General features: G+C 43.8%; 1 long non-coding RNA gene across 1 annotated transcript; it reads left to right on the forward strand.

The window, feature by feature from the left end:
• The first annotated feature begins 500 nt into the window (after window positions 1–500).
• Window positions 501–24,727, forward strand: LINC02693 (long intergenic non-protein coding RNA 2693). Its single transcript, XR_008540426.1, has 2 exons — window positions 501–1,182; window positions 16,611–24,727. It is a non-coding gene; the product is annotated as a long intergenic non-protein coding RNA 2693 (long non-coding RNA).
• The last annotated feature ends 300 nt before the right edge of the window (window positions 24,728–25,027 follow it).

Raw genomic sequence — 25,027 nt, forward strand, 5'->3', positions numbered from 1 at the left:
AAACATTGCAGAATAATTCAGATTTTTTTAACCCCACCTTTTTATTGAGTAAAACCAAAGTACTAAACTAATAAATGTGAAAAAGGATGTTGGGTTTAAAAAGAAAAAGCCTCAAGACATCGAGCCTCTTAGATATTTTAAAAGTGAAGACTGAGAAGGAACGCACTGTTGCTAAACAGAATTATAGGATTATGGTCAATTTATAGTCTTTTCAATATGGGATTTGAATGTTCTGATATTAGATACGGTGTACGTGCTTTATTTATATAGTACCTCCCGAGAAGAAAAAAAAACAGTATTGGTTTATACAGTATTTGGCATGCTATTCACGTATGCAGTGACGTATACGATGTCAGAGCTAGAAAATAGCTTAGATACGATTTGGATTCAGCGCTGGGCGGCTCCGCCCCCGCCAAGCCCCGCCCCGTCCCCTCAACCCCGCCCGGCTCCGCCCCGTCCCCTCCGCCCCGCCCCGTCCCCTCCGCCCCGCCCCCGGGGCATGCGCTGTGCGCCCGGCCGGCGGGGCTGGCTGTTTGAGGACTGCGCGCAGAGCTCCGTGGCCGGTGTTTGAAGTCGTCAGTTTACTGCTTGTAAAGAACATAGCGATCACTGGGAACCTGGAAGTAGAGACTCCTTTCTGCCGTCCCGCCGTCCCTCTGGCTGCTGCGAATCCCCCCGCCGGCCTCCAGGACCCCGGGCTGACTGAACGCCCGCACCGGTCCCGCCGCCCCAGGGCCCGCTACGCGCCCGGCATAATGGGAGAAAAATCACGACGGAAAGGCCCAGCCCCTCGCCATGCAGACGGGAAGCTTGGCCGCACGTGTGATCACCCTTACGCCCCTTGGAGTTTCACCCCCTCTTCGCGGGCTCCAACAGCCTGGGTCAGGCCTCCTTGTCCTGTGTGGGCCTCTCGGCTGCAAGAACACAGTCCCGAGCCCCGGCGAGCCCGCGCGCCTCCCACCCGCCGTGCACAGGCTGCACTTTACGCCCCAGCACTGCGCCTGCGGGACCATCTGGATCACTTTTCCATTCTGATGACGTCCTGTACTTCGTGGCTGCAGGCTCCTCAAGCCCCAGGTCTGTGCAGAGACGAGCAAAGCAGCAGAATATCCGTGCCACAGCTTTCTGGAGCACCCATTTTACTACCAGATTTGGAAGGAACGAAGTTAAGTAATTTCCAGGGTAAGTAATTAAAATTTTACGATGAAAAGGCTAGAAACTCTTCTGCTGGTAATAACTGTCAGACATATCTGTGCCTGAAATGTCAGACTTTTTCTGAGAAAAAAACTGAAAACTTGTTTCCCATTATTTTAAATAGGAAAAATTATAGGGCACAACAAGTCAATAGAAAAAAACCTACCAATTTCCTAACTCACAGTGTGGCAGTAGGTTGAAGTTGCACATAAGTTAGGATGTAAAATGCTTAAATGTTGCCACTTGGTCACCCACATTTGATATGGTTGTTAACATGCATTTGCCTTGGATGCAGTAGCTGTGGCTTGAGACCAGCAACATCACACGTGAACCTCCCCTTTGTCAACACACCAAAGCTTTTTGAAGTGACTGTCATGATCCTGATGGTCTACCAGTTGTTTCTGGAAGGAACATGTGGTTTTTTCCAGCAAACTATTTAGTTTAAAATGTTGTAATTTTTGAAAGCTCAAACATTATGTCTACAACCATCAGCCAAAAAATTTGAGACAGGTTCTTGCTCTTTTGCCCAAACTGCACCACGAAAGGGGTTCCAGCGATCCACCTGCTTCAGCCTCCCCAGTAGCTGAGACCACAGGTTTGTGCCACCATGCCTGTTAATTTCTAAATTTTCTGTAGAAACTACATCTCCCCACATTGCCCAGGCTGGCCTCGAACTTCTAGACTCAAGCAATTTTCCTGCCTTGGCCTCCCAAAGTGCCGGAATTACAGGCGTGAGTCACCAACCGCACTCAGCCTGAAAAATGTTTTGTGAGATAAATAGCTGCTATACAGTTTAGATATTAAAAACTAAGATGTGTTCTTCCAGGAAAGTAATACTTTCAGATATATTCTGTGTCACATCCTGTATGATGAAATAGATGGCAAAAAAAAATCCCATTTAATTTAAAGATGGAAGCTGTAACTTCAAGTAAATTTGGAGCTGAGGAGTCCTTTCGGGCTATGACCCCAGAATTCGGGATTCTCTGTACTGATTTTTTGCTAGTGTCCACACACAAGCATTCCTTAATGCTGTGCGTTAAACAAATAGACCTTTTTTAACCCCAGGTTTCTCTCCATTTACCATTCTGTTTCTCTGCTCCATGCAACTACCTCACCTCATGTCCTCTCTTGCCACCCACTCCTTTCCAGCTTTCCTCCCAGGTACTTTGCTGAAACGACTTTCATCTCAGTCATTTAGCTGCATTTGACACAGACGATACAACTGAGGAGTTCCACCCTTTCTTCTGGATTTTAGGGACCTTCCCTCCTGGATTCCCTCTCACCTTTATCCTCATCCTCCTGCTCCTCCTCCACCAGATCTCTAGTGATCCTCTCAGAATGATCCCACACAGTCTCATAGCTTTAAATACCATCCATCTGTTGATAACCACTAGGCTTGGGGCCTCTTCCCTGAGGGGAGCACCAAGAGTCTTCCCTGACTCTTTTCCCTTCTCCCCCAACCCCCATGCAACCACACAGCAAGTCCTGTGGCTCTTGAGTGCAACCAGCAACCTGATTCACCATCTCCATTTCCACAACCAGTTTCAGTCACCTTCCTCTCCTACTGGGCTACTGCCAAGAATCCTCCAACCTCCCTGCATCTTGTCTTGCCCTGCTACAGTCCAGCCTCCACTCAAGCATCCAGAGTGATCTCTTGAAAATGTTAAAACATGATATAGGCATACCCCCACCCCTGTGTAAACCCTGCCACTGTCTACTCATTGCAGTAGAATAAAAGCTCAGACAACCTGGTGCCTGCCTCTTCAGCCTCATCTCCTACCCTTGCTTGTTCTTGCTATGTGGGTCAGATTTTCTGGTCTCCAGAGCTGAAAACAATCTTAACTGACAGACGTTAGATCATAGACTCTATCTACAGCATAAGGCATGGAAGGAAAAGTCTGAGAGAATGAAGGGCCAGAAAAGCTTGTTTAAAAAAAAAAATAAAAAGCACAGGAAACTGGAAACATAACTAACCTGTATGTATATACTTAAAAGAACATGGTAACAAAATGAACTCTTTAGAAACTGAGCCAACAGACTTGCAAACAAATAGAAATACCTTTGGTCCTACTCTGAAAACAAGAAGAATCCTTAGTGAGTATACAAGAACAAAAATTGTACACATTTCTGGGTCATAATGCAATAAAACTAGAAATAATCAAAAGAGAATTTAAAGATGTTCAGCTTCCTGAAAATGTTAAATTATCCTTTTAAACAAATTAATGCCTGCGTCAGGGTGCAAATCCAAAACACAAATACCTTGCCTATAAAAATATATTTTTGCAAACAACAGTGTATCGGGATGTAAGGAGAGAGCTCACTGACTCAAAACTCCCAGAGTGACCAGATGTGTTCATGGGAACCGGAGCACTGCCCTGGAGTCATTTGACATCACCTTATTACAAGTAGGAACAGCCATGCTGGGAGATGCTCAGATGCCAGTAATAAGTCAGAGGATTCCCTCCTGAATGGGACCTCCCAGTCCTCTTTGGCACAGGGTTCCAGGCAGTGACCACAAATCCATCGGTGATGGCTTACAAGATCAACCTGCCCTCAGGCAGTGGAGTGGAAACTGGCACTAGCAGCTACAGTGGAAAAAATGAATGGCCTCTAAGAATATGTCATCTGCCCCATGCAAAGACTCTGGATCTCAGAAGTCCTCCTGGTAAGGACTCGGAGCCAGACAACTTCATTTCCTGTCACCTGGGCTGCTCTCCCTCTGACAGCTATGGAAATTGGTGAAGCACAGGAACGTATTGGAAATGGCAATGATGTGCCATGCCAATGTGTGGAAGTGTACAAGTTAAGTAATATTTTAAAAACAGAACACACAACAGTTTGCACAATCCGACCAAAGCTCTGTCATGTATGTTTCTAAACAAGTTTGGAAGAGAATTTGGAAATGGCTGAAATTTTTTTATAAAGCTTATGTTTTTAGTTTGTTTAAATGTAAAAGCATACACTTAGAAACAAGTTAGTATGTAAAAATTTTTAATCTTAGCTATCTGGAAGCTTCAAATACTTAGAATGAGGCATTTCCCAAAGGTATCTGTAACTTGAATTTTACCATAGTTTGAAAACTCTTGCCCAGCATAATGGCTTACACCGGTAATCCCAGCACTTTGGGAGGTTAAGGTGGGCAGATCACTTGAGCTAGGAGTTAGAGACCAGCCTGGGCAACATGGTGAAACCCCATCTCTACAAAAAATTTAAAAATTAGCTGGGAGTGGTGGCACTGCTGATAGACACAGCTACTCAGGAGGCTGAGGTGGGAGGATCCTTGAGCCCGGGAGGTCTAGGCTGCAGTGAGCCATGATCGCACCAGTGTACTTCAGCCTGGGCAACAGTGCCAGACCCCGCCCCCTCCCCTAAAAGAAAGAAAACTATTAGTTCATAGTGCAGTTGATGAAATAATGTACATCCACAAAGAAACGAGCAATCATAATATGTATATAATTACTCAGTATTAAAATATTGTGTATAGTATTACATATATTGAATACCTATAATGAATGGGGCACTGCTTTAAGCACTTTATACTCATTATCCCACAAGAATTCTCTCTCCAGCAGGTCTTAGTATATTCAATTTAAAGGCTAATTAGTAAGCAATATATAGAATTGAATGAGAAACTACTTAAAACATAGAAGGCTCTCGAAAATACAATGTGGAATGAGTAATGCAAGTTACAGAGATACACAGCACATTTATAGAAAGTGTAAAAACTTACGAAGTTAAACAGTATATTATTTAGAGAAACAATATATTATTTAGAGATATTATTATGTAATAAAAGTATAATGAAAGTCAGGGAAATACTTTTTGTAAAGCTTCAGATGAATGATTGTCCCAGATGGGGTTACATTTCAGAAGGGCCAACCATGCAGACGGCTTCAAATGTAGTGGTGTAGGTGATGGGTACGATGTATTTATTTTACTTTTATGTGAGTCTGTGTATGTGTGTGTGTGTGTGTGTGTGTGTGTGTGTAATTTTGTATGTATAAAATAGTTCGTAATAATTTTTTTTTTTTGAGTTGGGATGTTTCTCTGTCTCCCAGGCTGGATTGCAGTAGCATGATCACGGCTCACTGCAGCCTTCACCTCTCAGGCTCAAGTGATCCTCCCACATCAGCCTCCTGAGTACCTAGGACTACAAGTACGCACCGCCATGCTTGGCTAAATTTTTTAAATCTTTTGTAGAGATGGGGTCTCACTCTATTGTCCAGGCTGGTCTTGAACTCCTAGCCTCAAACAATCCTCCTGCCTCAGCCTCCCCAAGTGCTGGTATTACAGGGTAAGTTGCTGTGCCCAGCCTAATTTTTTTTTATTTTTAAACAGCTTTATTGAGGAAAAATTCACATACCTTATGATCTGCTAGGGTTTAGTATAATCACAGATATGTGCAACCAAAACCATGGTTAAGTTTACAACATGTTTATTAGTCCTGTACCTTTTAGCTATCACCCTGTTCCCCCCACCCCCTACCCCAGCTGTAAGCAACCACAAATCTAGTTTCCATCTCAATAGATTTTTCTTCCCTGGGCATTTCATATAAATCAATCCATATAAGTGTTTTTTCATGTCTGGCTTCTTCACATTTGTCTCATTCCAGAAGGTGCCTGAATTTTTCCACAACTGGGAATACTAAGCTGTGGGGTGAATTTTTGGTTCCCAAGTGAATGTGAATGAGGCAGATTGGAAGGAGAGTTCTTTTACTGAGGGAACGGGACAAGAACCAATGAAAGAAAGAGATCCAGCAGGAGGGGAGGGAGGAAGCGGGGTGGAGAGCTGCTTGAAGCAGATGAACAGAGCTCTGGGCCATGACAGCAGAATAGAAGGTGCCATGCAGTGGGGTGCAGGTCCTGAGGGGGAGGGAGGGGGAATGTGGAAAACAGCAGGTCATAAACTCTGAATTCCAGCTGCTGGAGCTGTGGGTCCCAGGGGCCTGGTTATCCCCTCACAGGCAGGAGCTGGAAAGTGGGGCTCTGCTCAGGTCCAGGAAGGAAGTGGGTGCACGGGTGGTGTGGACATGTGCATGGAAGCCCACAGTGCCCACAATGTGAGGTCAGCACTTCAGGGAGAACCTGCATTTGGGCTCCAAGCTGGTTGGAAGTATTCTTTCATTCAGCAGCCTTCTCATTAAGTGTCTGCTGTGTGACAGACACTGCAGAGCACAGAGATGCAATCTTACCTGTCCCAGCCTTCCAGGCACCAGGGGTGCCACGCACTTTCAAACAACCAGCTCTCGTGTTTCATAGAGTAAGAACTCACTCACTATCACTGGGACAGCACCAAGCCATTCCTTCCAGGGACTTGCCTGGAAGGCTGGGACATGGTTATTTTCCATCTCCCCACGGTTCATGGAACTGTATTCTGCATAGAATGGGCAAAGTACAACTATCATTGATTAGTAATTGAAGAAACAAAGATTTTACCTTCATGTTTTTTACAAAATGCAATATCTGAGATGTAGCATTCTATATCTTTGGCTTCTTTAATGTTAGCTATACAGACAAAATAGAAAATGAAAAAAAAATTTCCAATATTAAATATTCACATTGATGTCTGTATTAGTCTATTTTTGTGTTGCTATAAAAGAACACCCGAGGCTGGGTAATTTATGAAGAAAAGAGATTTATTTGGCTTATGATTCTGCAGGCTGTACCAGCCTGGCACCACCATCTGTTTCTGGTGAGGACCCTAGGAAGCCTCCAGTCATGGTGGAAGGGGAAGGTGGAGCAAGGAAGAAAGGAGGTGGGGTGCCACGTGCCTTCCAACAACCAGCTGTCATGTTTCATAGAGCAGGAACTCACTACCACCGGGACAGCACCAAGCCATTCCTGAAGGATCTGCCCTCAAAGACCCAAACACCTCTCACTAGGCCCCGCTTTCAACATTGGGAATCAAATTTCTTTCTTCTTTCTTTCTTTTTTTTTTTTTGAGATGGTGTTTCCCTCTGTCGCCCAGGCTGGAGTGCAGTGGCATGATCTCAGCTCACTGCAAGCTCTGCCTCCCAGGTTCATGCCATTCTTCTGCCTCAGCCTCCCGAGTAGCTGGGACTACAGATGCCCACCACCACGCCTGGCTAATTTTTTGTATTTTTAGTAGAGACGGGGTTTCACTGTGTTAACCAGGATGGTCTCGATCTCCTGACCTTGTGATCTGCCTGCCCCGGCCTCCCAAAGTGCTGGGATTACAGGCTTGCACCACCACACCTATCCTAGGCCCCATTTTCAACATTGGGAATCAAATTTCTTTCTTCTGTTTTGTTTTGTTTTGTTTTGTTAAAGAGATCATCTGACCCTGTCACCCAGGGTGGAGTGAAGTAGCGCAGTTATAGCTCACTATAGAAGCCATGGCTGAGCTGAGCCGTAGCTTACTGTGGCATCCAACTCCTGGAGCTCCAGAGGTCCTCCCACCTCGGCCTCCTGAGTAGCTGGGATAACAGGCTCAATCCACCATGCCCAACTAAGTTTTTAATGTTTTGTAGAGACAGGGTCTCACCAGGAGGTCAAATTTCAACATGAGATCTGGAGGGGACAAATATTCAAACTGTATCAATGTCAACAGGTTTTTTTTTCCTCATAAAGAGTATCTATGTGTTAGGAACTTTAGATGTTTAAAAAGTGGTGGGGGGAAGAAATATATAATAAGGGACACACACTTTATAATTTCCTCACATTTTAAATTACTCCAATAACTAATACATAGATGGATTTATGGGTCTGGAATTTTTTCAGTGAGACATTTGTTTATAATTAAAATATGGATTTTATCTCCTTATTCCTTTTTAATTCAGTCCGAGGCCTGAGCCACCATCAAAACCTTCCTACATTGAAAAATGTTGCTTGTTAGGAAAAAAGGAGGCAGTTGCCTTGAGCCAGCTGACCCTGGCCACCATGCCGCTCTCACATAGGAGTGTTATTCAGTGGGAAGTTTTGCTCTCTGCATCGCACCGCAGCCCCTCAGCCATGAACTCAGCAAACACTGTCCCATTTTGCCCCCAGTAACAAGCACAGGGGCACCATCACAGGCTAGTACCCAGTGTGAACTAAGTCTTGGGAACTTACTGGAATTGTTGGAAGACATGCCCCTTTTTAGTAATGCACATGGCTGTAAATATTAGGTACAATTTGATTTCAGACTCAATTCATTATGTGTTTTGGCTCAGCTGTGGCCTGCATATGGTGTTGCTGATATAGAAATGAAAATGCTGGTGAGCCACAGAAAGAAAAATCCTGTGTTTTCTGAAAGCTTCAAACACCTTTGGCCTTGTTCCTTAATCACCTGGGAGGAAGAGAACCTACAAAAACTGGAAACGCAGTGGCCAGCAACCAGCCCTTGAGAGGCTTGCTGGGCTGTGAGGGTCTGGAGGAGACGAAGAAGCTCTACATTGTTTCTGCAGCCCCCGTGCAAAACAATGTTGAATTCCAGCATGATATTGAAATGAATGTATTTTATTGTAATGTTAAATCTTAAATTTTTTATTAAGTCCTTTGTTCACAAATGGAAACAACAAAACGACAAATTATTTAAAATTTTCAGATTTTATAACCTTCCTGTCCTCTAGCAAAAAAAGAAAGAAAGAAAGAAAGAAAGAAATTTGATTCCCAATGTTGAAAGGGGGGCCTAGTGAGAGGTGTTTGGGTCTTGGGGACAGATCCTTCAGGAATGGCTTGGTGCTGTCCTGGTGGTAGTGAGTGAGTTCTTGCTCTATGGAACATGAGAGCTGGTTGTTGTGAAAGCGCGTGGCACCCCACCTCCTTTCTTCCTTGCTCCACTTCCCCTTCCACCATGACTGGAGGCAGCCTGAGCTTCGGAAGGGAGGCAGTCCTTTAAGACAGCCGTGTCCAATATAAACAGAATATGAGCTATGCCTGCCTGTAGTTTTAAATTTTCTACTAGCCAGGTTAAGGAAACTAAAGAGAAACAGGTGGAATTGATTTGTAATAATATAATTTATTTGACCCGATGTACCCAAAATATCATTTTAATGTGTGATCAGTATAAAAATATTAATGAAACGTTTTACATTTCTTTGTCCTAAATCTTTAAAACTCACTCCATATTTTACACTTCTAGCATATCTCAGTTCAAAGCAGCCAGATTCCAGATGTTCTGAGGGCTCTGACTCCCTGAACTCAGGAAGGTGAAGGGCCTGAACCCCACTTCTCTGCCAGGAAGGAGGGAGCTCCCCCTCCCTACCCACATCTCTTCTCAGTCCCAAAGGAAGAGAGAGTGCCCTGAGAGAGCAGGGGCTGCCAGCAGGAGGTGGCCACAGGTAGGCCACTGCTGCCCATCTGCTGCTTGGTGGGGCCATACTCCCCTCCAGAGATCAGAGGACAGCGGGGTCCCAGGAGGTGGGTCCTGTCCACAGCCTTGACCTCCAGAGTTTAGATTTGGAGGGAATAGATTCCAGACAAATGCCTTACCTTGCTATTTGGCCTTTGCCCTAGTGGTCAGGCTGTCATCTGTTTCCTCCTGTGTTGTGTGATACTGTGTGAGTTTTAAGCACATACATGTCTACATGCATTTCTTTATAATTCAAGGGACCCAACTTCTGATAAGGGGAAAAGGAATTCAGTACCTAGACGGTCCCTATAGTGTGCCAGCTAACTTGTAGTCAGCATGTTGTTAATCCTGGCGTCCTGTCAGCTCTGGGTGTGTTAGTTAGCTGTTACTGTGTAATGAGCCATCCCAAAACTTATTTAGCTCATGATTGAGCAAGTCAGCAATTTATGGCAGGCTCCTGCCATAAATTAATTGCTATACCTATAAAACCTGCCGTACCTTTATAAGGTATAGCAATCTTCATGTGTGTGTATGGGAGAAGGGGGTCAGCTGCTGGTGACCAGACAGCTCTGCTGTTGAGAGTGAGTTGGCTGTGGACTGGGCAACTTTGGTTCTCTTCCGCAAAGTGTTTCATCCTCTAGCAGGCTAACTTGGGCTTGTTGTCACGGAGATAGCACGGTTCTGAAAGAAAAGGAAGAAGCATTCAAGACCTTTTGAGACTGGGCCCAAAACTGCCAGCTGGATCCAAGTCTTGGGAAACAGATTCTAACTCTGGATGGGAGCAGCTGTAAAAGCACATTGCAAAGGGTGTAGACACAGGGAAGGATGAAGAAACATGTATAAAGCACTCCACATGTTTGGAAATTCTTTTCATCCCATTTTGGTATTTGTAGGCTATTACTGGTCTTCAACACAGACTAAATCAAAATGCTGTGCCCAAAACAACCTCTTACTCTGAAAGCAAGTGATGTAAAGATAGATCTGCTGAAAAGACATTTCCTCCTGCTGCAATTTAGTCAAGCAGCTGAGCACGTCTTGAAGCTGTCCTTTGATTTTAACAGGGCAGAGCTGTTTTCTAAGACTGCCCGCCACCCCTCCCCGCAAAGCTGAGATGCTGCAATAAGGCAAATCCCCACAGCACACAAGGAAATCAGGCACAGCTAAGGTTCTCACCCCTGATGCACCTTACAATCACCTGGGTGGCAGGGGGCTTTTAAAATTCCCAAAACCCAAGTTGCAACAGACCAGTGAAATCAGAATCCCTGGGGTAGGATCCAGACATCCTTGCTGTTTAAAGCTCTCCAACTGGTTACAATGTGTGGCCAGAATTGAGAACCACAGCATGAAACCAACGTCTTTTGATGAACTAGTAGCAAATGGTTTCTTAAACGAATGTGAAGTCTTTGCTGCCGAGCTGTAGCCTTTCAATCTTACTTGCGTTATTTACATTATTTACGTACTATCTTTTGCAGGACTTGACCTCTGCTCCTCGTTTTGTTTCTGATTCAACTCACTTTCACAAGTGCTGAGTGCATATGATGTGCAGAGCACCGTGCTAGTTATTGTGGCCTTGGTTTGGGGAGGACTTTGCTGGGAAATAAAATCACATCGTCAGAAATAAGAGTCTTACTACTTACCAAATTGAGGCAGAAATGGGAAGACCTAGGGGGTCTCACCCAAGGGTTAGGACACTAATAGATACATCAGAATATTACAGTTCATCTGATGATGCTGTGAGTGGAAGTGTCCCACTTTGAAACAAAAAACACTGCTGTTACTCTGAGATACTAAGTTATGTGTGCAAATATGTGGTATTTAAATATTTTGTTGATATATAACATGCATATAGAAATACGTGCATAAAGCATTTACTTAAGCTCAATATATATTATGACAAAATTAATACACGTGGGTAACCAAGAAATAGAAGCAGCGTCACTCATGTGGCCCACAAGTGCTTTCTCCCTCCCTCCTCTTCAAATGTACCAGTGTCTTAACAGGTGACATTACAGATCAGTTTTGTCTTTCTGTGCAAGTCTTTTCGTTACAGAAAAATTTACATATATAAAAAATGAACAAAATTGTATAATAGAGCCGTGACCCAGCTTCAACAGCTAATAATCATGTGCCATTTTTGTTTCTTCTGTACCTCAGCCCTTTCCCTACTACCCCTCACTTTATTTATTTTTTTAGTTCTTTTTTGGTGAGGTAAGATACACATGCATTGAAAGGCACAAATCTTAATTGTACAGCTTTGAAAAATAAATACACCCATATAACCTTCACCTCTTTTCAGAATGGAATATTTCCATCATCCCCAGAAAACACCCTCATGCTCATTCCTAGGCAATTTTTAACTCCCCCAGAGGAAAGTACTGTTGTGGGGGTTTTTTAACTGTAAGTTCATTTTGCTTGAAATCATACAATATACATTTTTATGTCCAGCAGTCTCAGCATAATATTGGTGAAACACCTCCATAGTGTGTGTTTTAGTAGTTTGTCCCTTTGTATTGCTGAATAGTATTCTGTTGTATGAATGCACCATGGTTTGTTCATAAATTTCTCTGTTGATGAATATTTGGGTTATTTCCTGTTTTGGGCTATCATAATAGTAAAGATCTATGAACATTCTTATACAAGTACTTTTTTGTATTGTTGTATTCCTTTATTAGCATTGAAGTGACACATTTTTTCATTTTTTAGCAGTTCCTCCAAGGATTACAATGTGCATCATTAACATTATCACAGTCTAGAGTTAATATTGTACTGTTACAGTGAGTGTAAAATAGAAAAACTTGCTACAGAATAGCACCATTTATCTCCTATCCTTTGTGCTGTCGTTGCCATAAATTTTACATCTGCACATGTCATAAACCCCACAACACAGTGTTATATTTGCTTTAGTCATAGATCTTTAGGTGAAATTAAGAGGAAAAAAAAGAAAAATATATAATAAATATTTGGAGGGAGATGTTTTGAGGCCACAGAAACATACTGTTTCTTCATCCACAATTTTTGCATTCGTTGATGACTCTTTCCTGCAGTAATGATTACTGTGGTGTTCTAGTGGTAGTTTTCTATTTGTGCTCCTTCAACATTTATTACTTGGAATTCTTCTGCAAGGAAGATTTGTCTTTCCTTCCTGATTTATTTAATCTTTTCTTATATCAGTATGGACTTGTGAATATTTATTTTATGTTCTTGGTTACAATTTAGTGCTGTCATAACTATTTGCCACTCACATTGTTCCACCTTGAGTCATAGAGAGCTCTTCCAGGTTGGCTTCTTTTGACATGTCCCCACCCTTTTATGTTTTTTAAAAGCACTTTCTTATTTTCTGGCACTGCAAGTTGCTCTAGTCTCATCTTGTGTTTTTCATGGCAGGCCTAGAATTAGTCATTTCTCCAAGAAGCCTTGGTTTCTTTTATAGGAGAATGGTATTTAGAAACCAGGATCTGGGTACTGGGTGTGCTCATTAATACTGGGATATCAATGCTTCCAGGCCCTCTCAGCATAGTTTGGAAAAATGTGAATGTTTCCAAACATGTATGCATGAATACAAACTCAGCATCTACCTATCTACATCTGTCCATCTAAACAGATATATTAAAATAGACATGGGTTCATACTGACATTCCTAACTCCAGTCCAGCACCTTAGGGTTTATTCTAGCATTCTCCCTTTGTTTATTTATAACTCTTTCACCTACAGAGAGAAACTGGGCTCTAATTCTCTAAAATACATTTGATAACATGGAAAATCATTTCAGAATTGCTCACCCATACCCTGAAACAAATTTGCCAACCAGAATACAGTATGTTTGTGTGCAGTTCTTGAGTCTTACAGTATGCAGTCAAAACAGTATTTTCAAAGGTTACTTAGGTGAAGACTCTTTCCCCCACACTCTTCAATATGGGTTAGTCATAATTTTTAACTCAGTAAGATTCATTTGTCACCAACTGCATTCCATCTGACCCGCCCACCATCTTTGTTGATTTTTAAATTTACATAGAATAAAATTCATTCTTTGTAACATACAGTTTCATGAGTTTTGACAACTGTATAGAGTTATACATTCACGTTCACAGTAACACAACTGTCTCATCACCTCTAAAATTCTCTATTGTTGACGCCTCTTTGTAGTCAACCCCTTCCCCAACCGCATTCTTTGGCAACCACTAATCATTTTCTATCCCTGTAATACTGCCTTTTCTAAAATATCATATAAATAGGATTATAGGACATATACAACACAGATGAATCAATTGGGTTGTTTGTTGTTGTTGAGTTGTCAAGAATCGCTTGGCAATATATGTGAGAGTTTATTTTGGGGCTCTCTAGTCTATTCTGTTCATCTATATGTCTGTCTTTATGCCAGCACCACATTGTTTTGATTTCTGTAGCTTTGTACTAAGTTTTGAAATTAGGAAGTATGAGTCCTCCAACATTGTTCTTTTTCAGGATTGTTTGGGCTATTCTGGATCCTGAAATTTTATGTGAATTTTAGGATGAATTTTTCTGTTTTGCCCAGCACATCATTGGGATTTTTACATTCTTGGTTTAGTTAATTCCTAAGTATTTTATTCTTTTTGATGCTATTGTAAATAGAATTTTCTTAATTTCCTTTTCAGATTATTCATTATTAGTATTTAGAAACACAGCTGATTTTTGTGCACCAATTTTGTATCCTACCATTCAGCTGAATTTGTTTATTCTAACGTGTGTGTGTGTGTGTGTGTGTGTGTGTGTGTGTGTGTAATCTTTAGGGTTTTCTACATCTAAGATCATATCATCTGCAAACAAATATAATTTTACCTCTTTATTTTCAGTTTGGATGCCATTTGTTTATTTTTCTTGCCTAATTGTTCTGGCCAGAACTTCTAAGCCATTTTGAATAGAAGTGGTGAAAGCAGGTCTCCTTCCTCTGTTCCTATCTTAGTAGAAAACCTGTCAGTCTTTTACCATTAAGTATGATGTTAGTCTGCGTTTTTCATATATGGTCTTTATTATATTGAGGTAGCTTCCATCCCCTCTGCACTTGCTGAGTGTTTTTTCATGGAAGGGTGTTTAAATTTTGTCAGATGCTTTTTCTACATCAGTTGAGATAATCATGTGATTTACCACTCCATTCTCCTAATGCAGTGACGTTTGAATGTTCAACCATCCTTGCATTCCAGGAATAAATTCTACTTGGTCATAGTGTATAATTATTTTAATATGCTGCTGAATTTAGTTTGTTGGTATTTTGTTGAGGATTTCTACATTGATATGCATCAGGGAAGTGATATGTGTCTCTAGTTTTCTTGTCTATTTTTTTTTCTGACTTTGGTATCAGGGTAATGCTGACCTCATAGAATGAGTTTAGAAATGCTCTCTGATTTTCGGTTTTTTAGAAGAGTTGGATTAGTGTTATTTAAATGTTTGATAAGATTCACCAGTGAAGCCATCTGATTCAGGGCCTTTCTTTGTCAGAAAGTTTTTGATGACTGATTCAGTCTTCTTAGTAGTTACGGGGTCTATTCTAATTTTCTGGTTTTTCATGATTCAGTCCTAGTAGGTTTTGTATACCTAAGAACTTGTCTATTTTATCTAGACTGTCCTATTTGTTGGCAAATAGTTGTTTATAATACACCTCTTATAACTCTTTATTTCTGTAGAATTCGTAATAATGCCCCACTTTTATTTTTGGCTTTGAGTCTCTTTTTCTTAGTCAGTCTAGCTAAAGTTTTGTCAGTTTTGTTCACCTTTTCAAAAACCAACTTGTGGTTTTGTTTATTTACTGATAAGGAGGGATTTATTTCTGTCATATACTGTTGGTTGTTTATATGCCTTGTAGCTTTTTTGTCCTTCATTTCCTGCATACTGTCTTCTTTTGTATTTAATTGATTTTTGGTAATGTTTTAATTTCCTCATTTCCTTTTGTATATGTTCTAGTGTGTGTGTGTGTGTGTGTGTGTGTGTGTGTGTACCACCATGGGATTACATTTAACTTGCAAGTTTATTCATTTTATTCAATTGTACAAACATACTGTAATTTATTTATCCATTCTACCCTTGATGGTCCTTTGGATTTTTTTAAATTATTGGACTTTTTTTTAGAGCAGTTTTAGATTTACATGAAAAATGAGTGGAAAGTACAGGGAGTTCTCATCTATCCAGTCTCCTGCCCACATGCCCTGTTGTTACCCTTACAGTCTTGCCTTGTGGTACATTTGTTACAGTTGATGAACAATGTAGAAACATTATTATTAACTAAAATTCATCAGAGGTCACTCTTTGTATTGTACCTTCTATAATTTTGAGAAATGTGTAATGACATGACATGTATCCATCATTAATGCAGCATACAGAATAGTTTCACTGTCTTAAAATATCCCTGGTGCCTCAGCTACTTGTTCCTTTCTTTCACCCTCCCCATCCCACAGCCCTGGCAACTTCTGCTGTCTTTACTGTTTCCATAGTTTTGCCTTTTACAGAATATCATGTGGTTGGAATTCTATGGTACATAGCATTCAAGTGGGCTCCTTTCACTTACCAATATGCATTTAAGTTTCCTGTGTGTCTTTTCATGGCTTGTTAGCTCAGTTTTAAATCAAGGAATAATAGTTCATTGTGTGAATCCACAACAGTTTATCCATTCACCTATTGAAAGGCATCTTGATTGCCTCCAAGTTTTAGCAGTTATGAATAAAGCTGTCATAAACATTTACATGGAAGTTTTTGTGTGGATATAAGTTGTCAGCTTACATATGATAAGTGTATACTTAGCTTTGTAAGGAACTGCCAGGCCAGACACAGTGACTCACGCCTGTAATCCCAGCACTATGGGAGGTTGAGGTGGAAGGATTGCTTGAGCCCAGGAGATCATGACCAGCCTGGGCAATATAATGAGACCTCATCTCTACAAAATAAATTTAAAAATGAACCACGTGTGGTGGTGCCTGTTGGTGTTAATATCATTGTTATGCAACCTGCTCTAGGAAATGACGATCCTGTGTTCTCTAAGATGAACCTTATGAGAACCACTCAAGTCAGTAGTCACAACCCATCATTAGCAGAAGCTCAGAAACTAAAATGTTAAATGCCTGGCCATTAAGTTTTCTTATCTTTGTTTATTTCTACAGAATCATCTCCCCTGCCCCACAAACATGAAAGAAAAGACAAGAGAAGCACCCCAGAAGAGGAGGGGAGAAGTGCCCCAGAAAAAATCATCCAGTCTCTGAAGCTTTGCCCAGGTGGGCACAGGCCAGCCAGCCTCTCCTCTGGTTGCCCAGCTGGCTGCAGGTTGTCATTTAACCTTCCGCCCAGCATGCTTTTGAGTGTGCAGAAGTGCTGCATGCCCTCTTCTTTGAAAACCTGTTGAGCAAATGCCTCCGCATTTTATGCACCTTCAACCTCCACAGCCAAAGGCCCCCAAGACCAAACATGCTGTGCACACACAGCAGCTCTTTGTGTCCCACTCCTGGCCGATCTCCTGCATCATCTCGTTGAGCTTCATTGAACCCCACAGTCTGCATGCTCTGTGGAACTCAGGGTCTTCATTTTGCATGGAACTCAGGGTCTTCATTTTCCGTGGAACTCAAAGTCTTCTTGCTCTGTGGAACTTGGAGTCTCAGGGCCTTTGTGCTCCATGGAACTTGGGGTCTGTGTGATTCATGGAACTCAGAATCCTTGTGCTCTGTGGTACTCGGGGTCTGCGTGCTCTGTGGAACTCGGGGTCTGCATGCTCCATGGAAAGCACCAGGATGCACTTGACCCCCCACACCCATACATACATCCTTCATTTTATTCCTGGCCCTCACCTGTCCACCCTGTGAGGCTTCTTCACCCCCACTCTCCTTTGAGCTCATGCCGGGTCTTTCGGACTGGCCTGAAGCATGGGTGTTGGTAGAGGGGAGTGGCTGATGTCACACCTTCAGGCAAATTCTGCTAGTGTCACACCTGATGGAGCTGCCTAGGGAGGATGTTTCCTTGGAGGATGCGCCCTGGCAGCCACTGGCTTCTTATGGTGCCTGCACTGCTGCTGCTGCCATGGGGGCACCACAGGGCCACACTGGGGGCTGTTCTGGAATTGGTGGTTTTCATTTCCAGCTTAGGTAGGGACTGGCAGGCACCTTGGCTGTCCTTGTGGCTTCTGTCTTGACCCTGGTCCTCCCCAGGTGGCTGATTTTCTGGGCTGCTGCTCTTCCAGGAGGAATTAAAGGTGGGAATGGCTGAAACCTCAGCTTTGGATTCACAGAGACCCTAGGCTGTGTCATGCAAAAAGGGAAAGGATTGCAGATGGTGGTGGGATCAGCCAAAGGCAGGGCCTTCACTGTGATGCTGGAGCCCTCCATGCTGGGATGTTTGCATATAGCCCAGGTTCAGTTCGGTGGTCCATCAGCCAGTCCTGGATCTGGTCTCACTCGCAAGCCATGGACAACATGAGCTCAGTTTGCCAGGACTCTTGGGGTTAGGGAGAGCTCAGCGTCCGGGTGGCTCTGGTTCCTTCTCATGCTGAAACTCTGCTGGTGTTCCTCCATGGGGCCCTTGTGGGTTTTTCTGAGATGCACCTCTTGCTGGAGTTGAGGATGAGAAATGTTTTCAGTGGGTTTGCACCCTCCACACATATGTAAGAGGTGTTGTGTTTCATTCCTATCAGGATCCATTGCTGCAGCTTCCTGAAGTTGTGTCCGTTAAAAGGCAGGGACCCGGTGTCCAGGCTACAGAGGGTGACTCCAGGTTCCACACCACCACTGTGGACCAGTGTGCCTATGGACTTAGGAGAGTTCCCAGCTCACACAAGGGGGCTGCCCCAGAGGGTGTTCAGCTTGTTGCCAACAGTTGCTGAAGCCAAAGTCTGCAACCTTGATGTTCAGGTCAAGCAGCCAGAAACAGGTGTTCTGGCTTTAGGTCCCTGTGGACAATGCCATTCTCTCCTTCCCAGGCTACTGATGTCCTGGGTTGCTCCTCTTATGGTGGAAGCTCAAGATGGAATGGCTGGAGCTTGGCTGCCTCCGGTTAGAGCCTGGGCTCTGTATTGCAGACGTCACCTGGCAGAATTCCTCATGGGCCCCTTTTGTCGTGGGTGCGACTGCTGGGCCAGGGTTGTCGTGGGTAGTAAAGGTATTTACCAAGACAACTGTGAGTAAAGAAAGGCAAATTTATTACAGAAACTATGAAAATACATTGCAAGAATGCAGCATGCAGCACAGCAGAGAAGGGGCTGTCTGCAAAGATGAAGGACTGGAGGGAAGTTTTCTAAGGTTGTGCTGGACGGGGCTATGTGCAGGTGAGCTTGTGCTATATGCTAAGATATGTTGGAATAATTTTAACTGCCAGACCTTTCCTCTTCTGGTGCCCGAGGGAAACGCCCTGCTGCTTTTAGCTGTCTTGTAACCCACACGCCTTTTCACTTCTGAAGTTGCAAGATAACGGCTGTGGTTTTTCACACAAAAGGGTTGCAGACTGGGTTAGGTCCCTGTTCCGCCAACCTGGCTCTTTCCCAGTTTCAGTTAACTTAGTGGTTTACTAGAGCCCCACACCTTTCTCTTTCATATGGCCATGATCCAGGAGGTAATCCGTCACCTCTCCTCCGCTAGAGTGCTCCATGGCCAGGGGTAATCCTCACCTCTCCTCCGCTAGAGTGTTCCATGGCCAGGCAGTGTTTCCTGGGTCCAGAGCACCTCAAACAATTTCAGTGTTGTGGTGACTCAGGGCCTTCACCATACAGACTTGACAGCATAGTCTAGAAGCTGGAGGGGCTCTGTGACTCCATTAATGACAGTCACTGCCACGGTTTCCCCAGGCAGGATGTGCCAGGAGAACTGCTCCATGTTGGCTCAGCAGAATGTTGTTATAGGTAGCTCAAAAAGAGAGGGAACAGGGCTTCTCTAGATTATTTCAGGGAATGAGCTATTATTTGAATGTTAATTTGACTATTTTATCAATTAAAAATGTAAGGCCCAAGAAACTTCAGTTAGGAAGAATGAACAAATTGAATAAATACTGTTAAACTTTATGCTTCTTTCAGCAAATATTTTCTGCTCGTCTCTATGAGTCAGGCACTTTGCTAGATACCATAACATAGAAACATAGCATCAATCCAATATGGTGTGGGTACTGTATGTCAAATTTTAAAATATAAGTGCTATATAAGAAACTTCTCAGTGCCCTGGAGGCAGGGTCCAGAGACATATCCTGTGGATGACTGGGGCTGAGGTTTAAGGGATGAGCCTCGGTGATGAGACAGATGGGAGAGGGCACCGAGGAAAAGCGTCTTCAGGCAATCGTGGTTCAGTGAGCTGCAGCCGTCGCGGCAGGAGAGTGAGGAGCGCGGCCTATCTGGTGATTTGCTGTGGTTATATTCTGTAAACTCGCCTCGGGTCCTGAAGTATTGCTTCTGGGGAAACACAGGGTAAGGTTCCTGCAAGCCTCTGGTTGCAATATTTTCAACTGCCAAGGCACCATTCATGTTCCATGGGTTCATTTTCCAACATCCCTGTAAAACAAGGCAGTCCCATCAGTGTTGAAAACTGCTCTCCACATACCCTTTTCCCATAGAGTACTTCCTGATCTACAGAGCTGCCACTCCTGAAAAGCTAACACTTTCCATGCCATGCTGCCTTTTGAAAGGTGCCAGCCAGGCAGCATTAGCTAAGGCCTCTTTTTGGCTCTCCTCACAACAGTGCTGCCCGCTGTGCTTTCATTGGTCATCATCTCATGAAGTCACAAATGTAGCTGCTTTTCCGTGGTTTCCATGGTTTTGCCACGCTCCAGGGGGTGTTAGTTTTGCACTTTCCCGAGCAGCCTCGTGTACAGGTTGGTGAAGCTCCCCTTCCTCTTTCTGGATGCACTGTAGTGTTTGTCATTAGCGTTGAACTCACAGGTCGCAGCACTAGAACCCACACCTGAACCAAGCTTGGCTAACAAGCGTTTTCTCTGTAAGGCACATCACAGCCTTCTTGCTCATAAGGACACTAGACAGCGCTTCAGCATTATGCTTGGAGGCCATTTCAAACAGTGAAATCAACAACAACAAGCTCAAAACTGCAAAAGAAGTGGTACTATAGAGACCATGAGAAGACTGGTTTGCAGGTTGAGAGTAGGAACAAGAAGGCAGCATGGGGCCCTGCATGGCCTCCACTGGGAGGCCGATGGCTCAAATTGTTGCCCTGCTCTGCACATGTTTTCCTGTGACTGTGAAAGCAACACGAGTATTGATTTGGGGGTTAAAAATACATTTTAACAAGCAGAAAAGTTCACAAATATGAAATAGTGGCTAGAGAGGACCACCCCCATGCTGGAGCTGCAGACAGAGGCTGTTGCGAGTGCGAGGCTTGCTCCTATCCCGGGAGCTTCTGGTTGCCACCAGCACCTTGTAAGCCAGGGAGTGGTGTCACCTGTACTGTAGCAAAAGCACCTTTTCTCAATGTGAAGTATGGCTTGAAGAGAGGAAGATGGAAGACTGGCTGGAAGATGGCTGTGTTAGGGGTGAAGCAAGGATGGGGGTGGATTGACCAAGCTGGGCCAGAGGTGCGAGGAGCTGATCTGCGAGCCCTGTGTGCCTGTGAGTCCTGGCGGAGTGGCCGTGCATGGTGACAGGGAGGAGGCATCCAGGACAGCACCCACGTTCCCGCCTGAGGCACATGAGGGTGGATGACAGGGTTCGGGGCCCTAGCCTTCAAGTCAGACACACCTGAGTTCAAATCCAGACTCCACCACTGACTGGCTGTGTAGCCTTAGACATGTTCCTTCACTTCCCTAAGCGTCCATTTTCTCATGTCCAATACATAGATCACTATGCCATAGGAATATTAAATCACTCAGTGATTTTGAGGTTAAAATGAGTGCTGGTGCTTTTTATTGAAATAAAGAAAATGGGAAAAGAAGCAGCATTTGAGGTGTGAGGGAGGGGAATCTGGGCATGGGGAGTTGGATGTGCCTGTGGACACCGATGAACTAATGTCCAGCAGCCATCCAATGTGCTTCCAGGATGCTGGGGCCAGGATGTGGGGCAGCAACATACAGACCTGGAAGTTACAAGCAGGCAGGCAGCTGCTGCAGCTGTGAAGAGCAGGCAGTGCAGGATCAGAGGCCCGAGGGTAAAGCCTGGGGAATGCCAGCATTTAGGAAGAGGCCACTGGAGATCAGAAAAGAGCAGCAGGAAAAGCAGGAGGGTGTGGAGGGATGGGAGGTGCAGGAGGAGGGTTTCCAAGAGGGAGGGGCAGGAGTCGGTGTTCTGCCGGCATGGACTGGAAGTCGTAGCACTTTTGAACTGTGGGGACCTAAGACATCTTTTAGTCTAATCCCCTTATCTATCCTGAAGAAGAAATCATGATTCCAAGGTGACATGAGTTGTTTGCTTTAGGTCACAGTGATTTCACATTGGGATACCTCGATTTCTAATAAGTAATAGAATATTTAATAAATACTCTAGAATTTGGAATTGCTCCTATTCCAGTCACACTGGATATTTTCCCAATTTGATGAAACTGATATTTTAACAACTGTTAACCATTCCATGTACTAAGATGCTTATAGTCAAACTGCCTCTTAAACCTATTTTTTTGTATATTTAACAAATTTTGCTATAATGTTAAAAACAACTTATAACTCATCAAACTGCATTTTAATTTTAGTAAACACAAATTACACTGAAACGGGAGTGTTCCCTGGCCCCTCTCACAGGACGTGTGACAAGGGTGCGGCTCGCTGCCTGTTCAAACCCCTTACGGGAGGGGGATCACGCAGAGGGACAGGTGCAGGAGCCCAAGTGGGTGTGTGCTACAGTGTGCTCTTTTAGTCTTGGCATCTGTGGATAGCTTGAGTATTAACCAGCTCAGTGGACCCTCAGCCTTTCTGCAAAGGCAGAGGGTCTTCGTGACAGCTTTCTGTATCCCAAGCTCTTGTCCAGGATCCTGGAAGAATCCGGTCACACACAGACTTGAAGGATAAATGCAGGGGTTTCACTGAGGGGTAGAAGTGGCTCTCAGTGGGATGGATGGGGAGCTGGAAGTGGGGAGGGAGTGCGAAGACGATCTTCCCCTGGAGTTTGGCCACTGGATGGCCAAACTCCTCTGTTACCACCCCCAGCTGAACTCCTCTCAGCGTTCAGGTGTTCCTCATCTTCTGTCTCTGCCATGCCGTTCTGCTGTTTGACTGCTTTTCTCTTCATCTCTTCATCTGCTCCTGGAGCCTGGGGTTTGGGGTTTATATGGGTACAGGATATGGGGGTGTGGTAGGCCAAAGGGCAACTTTTTGGGTACGAAAACAGAAATGCCTGTTCCCAGTTAGGGCCATGGGTCTCCAGGCTTGAGGGCGGGGCCTTTGCTGGGGAGCCGCCCTCTTCTATGCAGTATTTCCCTGTCTCTTTTCTATATCAATACCTCAATAAAATTTAGTTTTAAAAAATAGCATATGTAAAAAGTTTGGCTATTTAAAAAGTAATTATGTCCTAAATTATTTTGTATACAAAGACCTGAGGACTTGAAATATTGTAATAATTGGAGCTTGTCTCTGCTTTAAGGGCACCACTCGCCCCTAATCCATCTTGGTTTCCCCCACAAGGCAGCAGGAGTGCCCATGAATGAACATGGGTGAAATCGTCGGATACAGGTAGTAAATACATTCTATTTCCTGAAAAATATTACCTAACTACATGTCTAGATATGGAATTGCATTTTCAAGCCAAGTTGGAATTACAAATTGTAGCCCATTTGAAAATGCATACAAATGTGTGACATATACACCCAGAGGAAAGAAGTCACAGTTATGAAAGAACGAAGTGGGAAAATATCTTTTTCATGTAAGATTGAGCATTTTGGTTGATACTGTGATAAAAAATCTTGTGACTGATTCTCTTTTGCATTGGTTTTTAGTGTCATTTGCACTCTGCCCAACTCAGATAAAATTGTATATGATGTAAATAGCAGGAAACTAAACGGTGATATTGTCCTGAAAGGAAGCCACTTCATTTTTCAAAGATTTCTTCCGCGGCAGGGATCTAGGAGTGTGCAGGGATGGAGTTTTGCATTTCTAGAGGAAACAGCAGGCAGGGTGTGTGCAGCCGGAAAGGGGGCGTCTAGGTTCCAAGGGCAAATCCCACCCCCTTAGAGGGGATTGGAGAGCCTGGGAAAGAGGCTGGGCTGCCTGTGATCCCCACCCCACACCCTGCCTCCTACAAGCCCCAGAAGGTCCACACTTTGAGTCGTCAGCCAGAGACAGTAACTCAAAACCTCGGCTTTGGGCAGCCAGAAGCCCAGAAATGGGGGAGAGGGCAGGCCTAGACACCAGGGATGAAAATAAAATGAATATTAAAAATTACCTACATGTAATGTTTCATATATTCTATATATTTTAATATAAATGCCAGAGGTTTCTGAACCAGAGCAACTCCATCTTGAATAGGGGCTGGGTAAATAAGGCTCCACCCTCAAGCCTGGAGAATCTTGAATAAGGCTGAGGCCTACTGGGCTGCATTCCCAGGAAAGTAGGCATTCTAAGTCACAGGATGAGATAGGAGGTCAGCACAAGATACAGGTCACAAAGACCTTGCTGATAAAACAGGTTGCGGTAAAGAAGCCAGCCACAACCAAGATGGTGATGAAAGTGGCATCTGGTTGTCCTCATTGCTCATTACACGCTAATTATGATGCATTAGCATGCTAAAAGACACCCTCACCAGCACCGTGAGAGTTTATGAATGCCATGGCAACATCAGGAAGTTATCCTATACCGTCTAAAAGGGGGAGGAACACTCAATTCCAGGAATTGCCCACACCTTTCCTGGAAAACTCATGGATAATCCACCCCTTGTTTGGTATATAATCAAAAAGTAACAATAAGTACAAGCAGTTAAGCACCCCATTCCACTGCTCTGCCTATGGAGTGGCCATTCTTTTATTATTATTATTATTGAGACAGAGTTTCACTCTTGTTGCCCAGGCTGGAGTGCAATGGTGCGATCTCAGCTCACTGCAACCTCCGTCTCCTGGGTTCAAGCGCTTCTCCTGCCTCAGACTCCTGAGTAGCTGGGAATACAGGTGCCCGCCACCACACCCAGCTAATTTTAATATTTTTGGTAGAGACGGGGTTTCTCCATGTTGATCAGGCTGGTCTCAAACTCCCGACTTCAGGTGATCCGCCCGCCTCCTCGGCCTCCCAAAGTGCTGGGATTACAGGTATGAGCCACCGTGCTTGGCCACTGGAGTCGCCATTGTTTTATTCCTTTACTTTCTCTAATAAACTTGCTTTCACTTTATGGATTTGCCTCGAATTCTTTCTTGCACGAGATCCAAGAATTCTCTCTTGGGGTCTGGAACAGTGCCCCTTCCCAGTAACATAAATATGTAATAAAACAAAGGTCCATAACTTGACCCAATTGGAAACACAAAATTTACTGTGAGGATTTATATAACAAAGAGATAAAAGGGGCCGTGGTTGGCTTTTGTGCCTGTGCAGCATGAGCTCCAGATTAACAAATGCACCAATTGACAAAGCTTCATGAACTTAGTCAATGCTGGGACTCAAATTACAGTTATACCTGGGAATCTCACTAAAT

This window comes from Pan troglodytes, chromosome 19 (genome assembly GCF_028858775.2).
Source record: "Pan troglodytes isolate AG18354 chromosome 19, NHGRI_mPanTro3-v2.0_pri, whole genome shotgun sequence".
In the NCBI taxonomy this organism is placed as follows: domain Eukaryota; kingdom Metazoa; phylum Chordata; class Mammalia; order Primates; family Hominidae; genus Pan; species Pan troglodytes.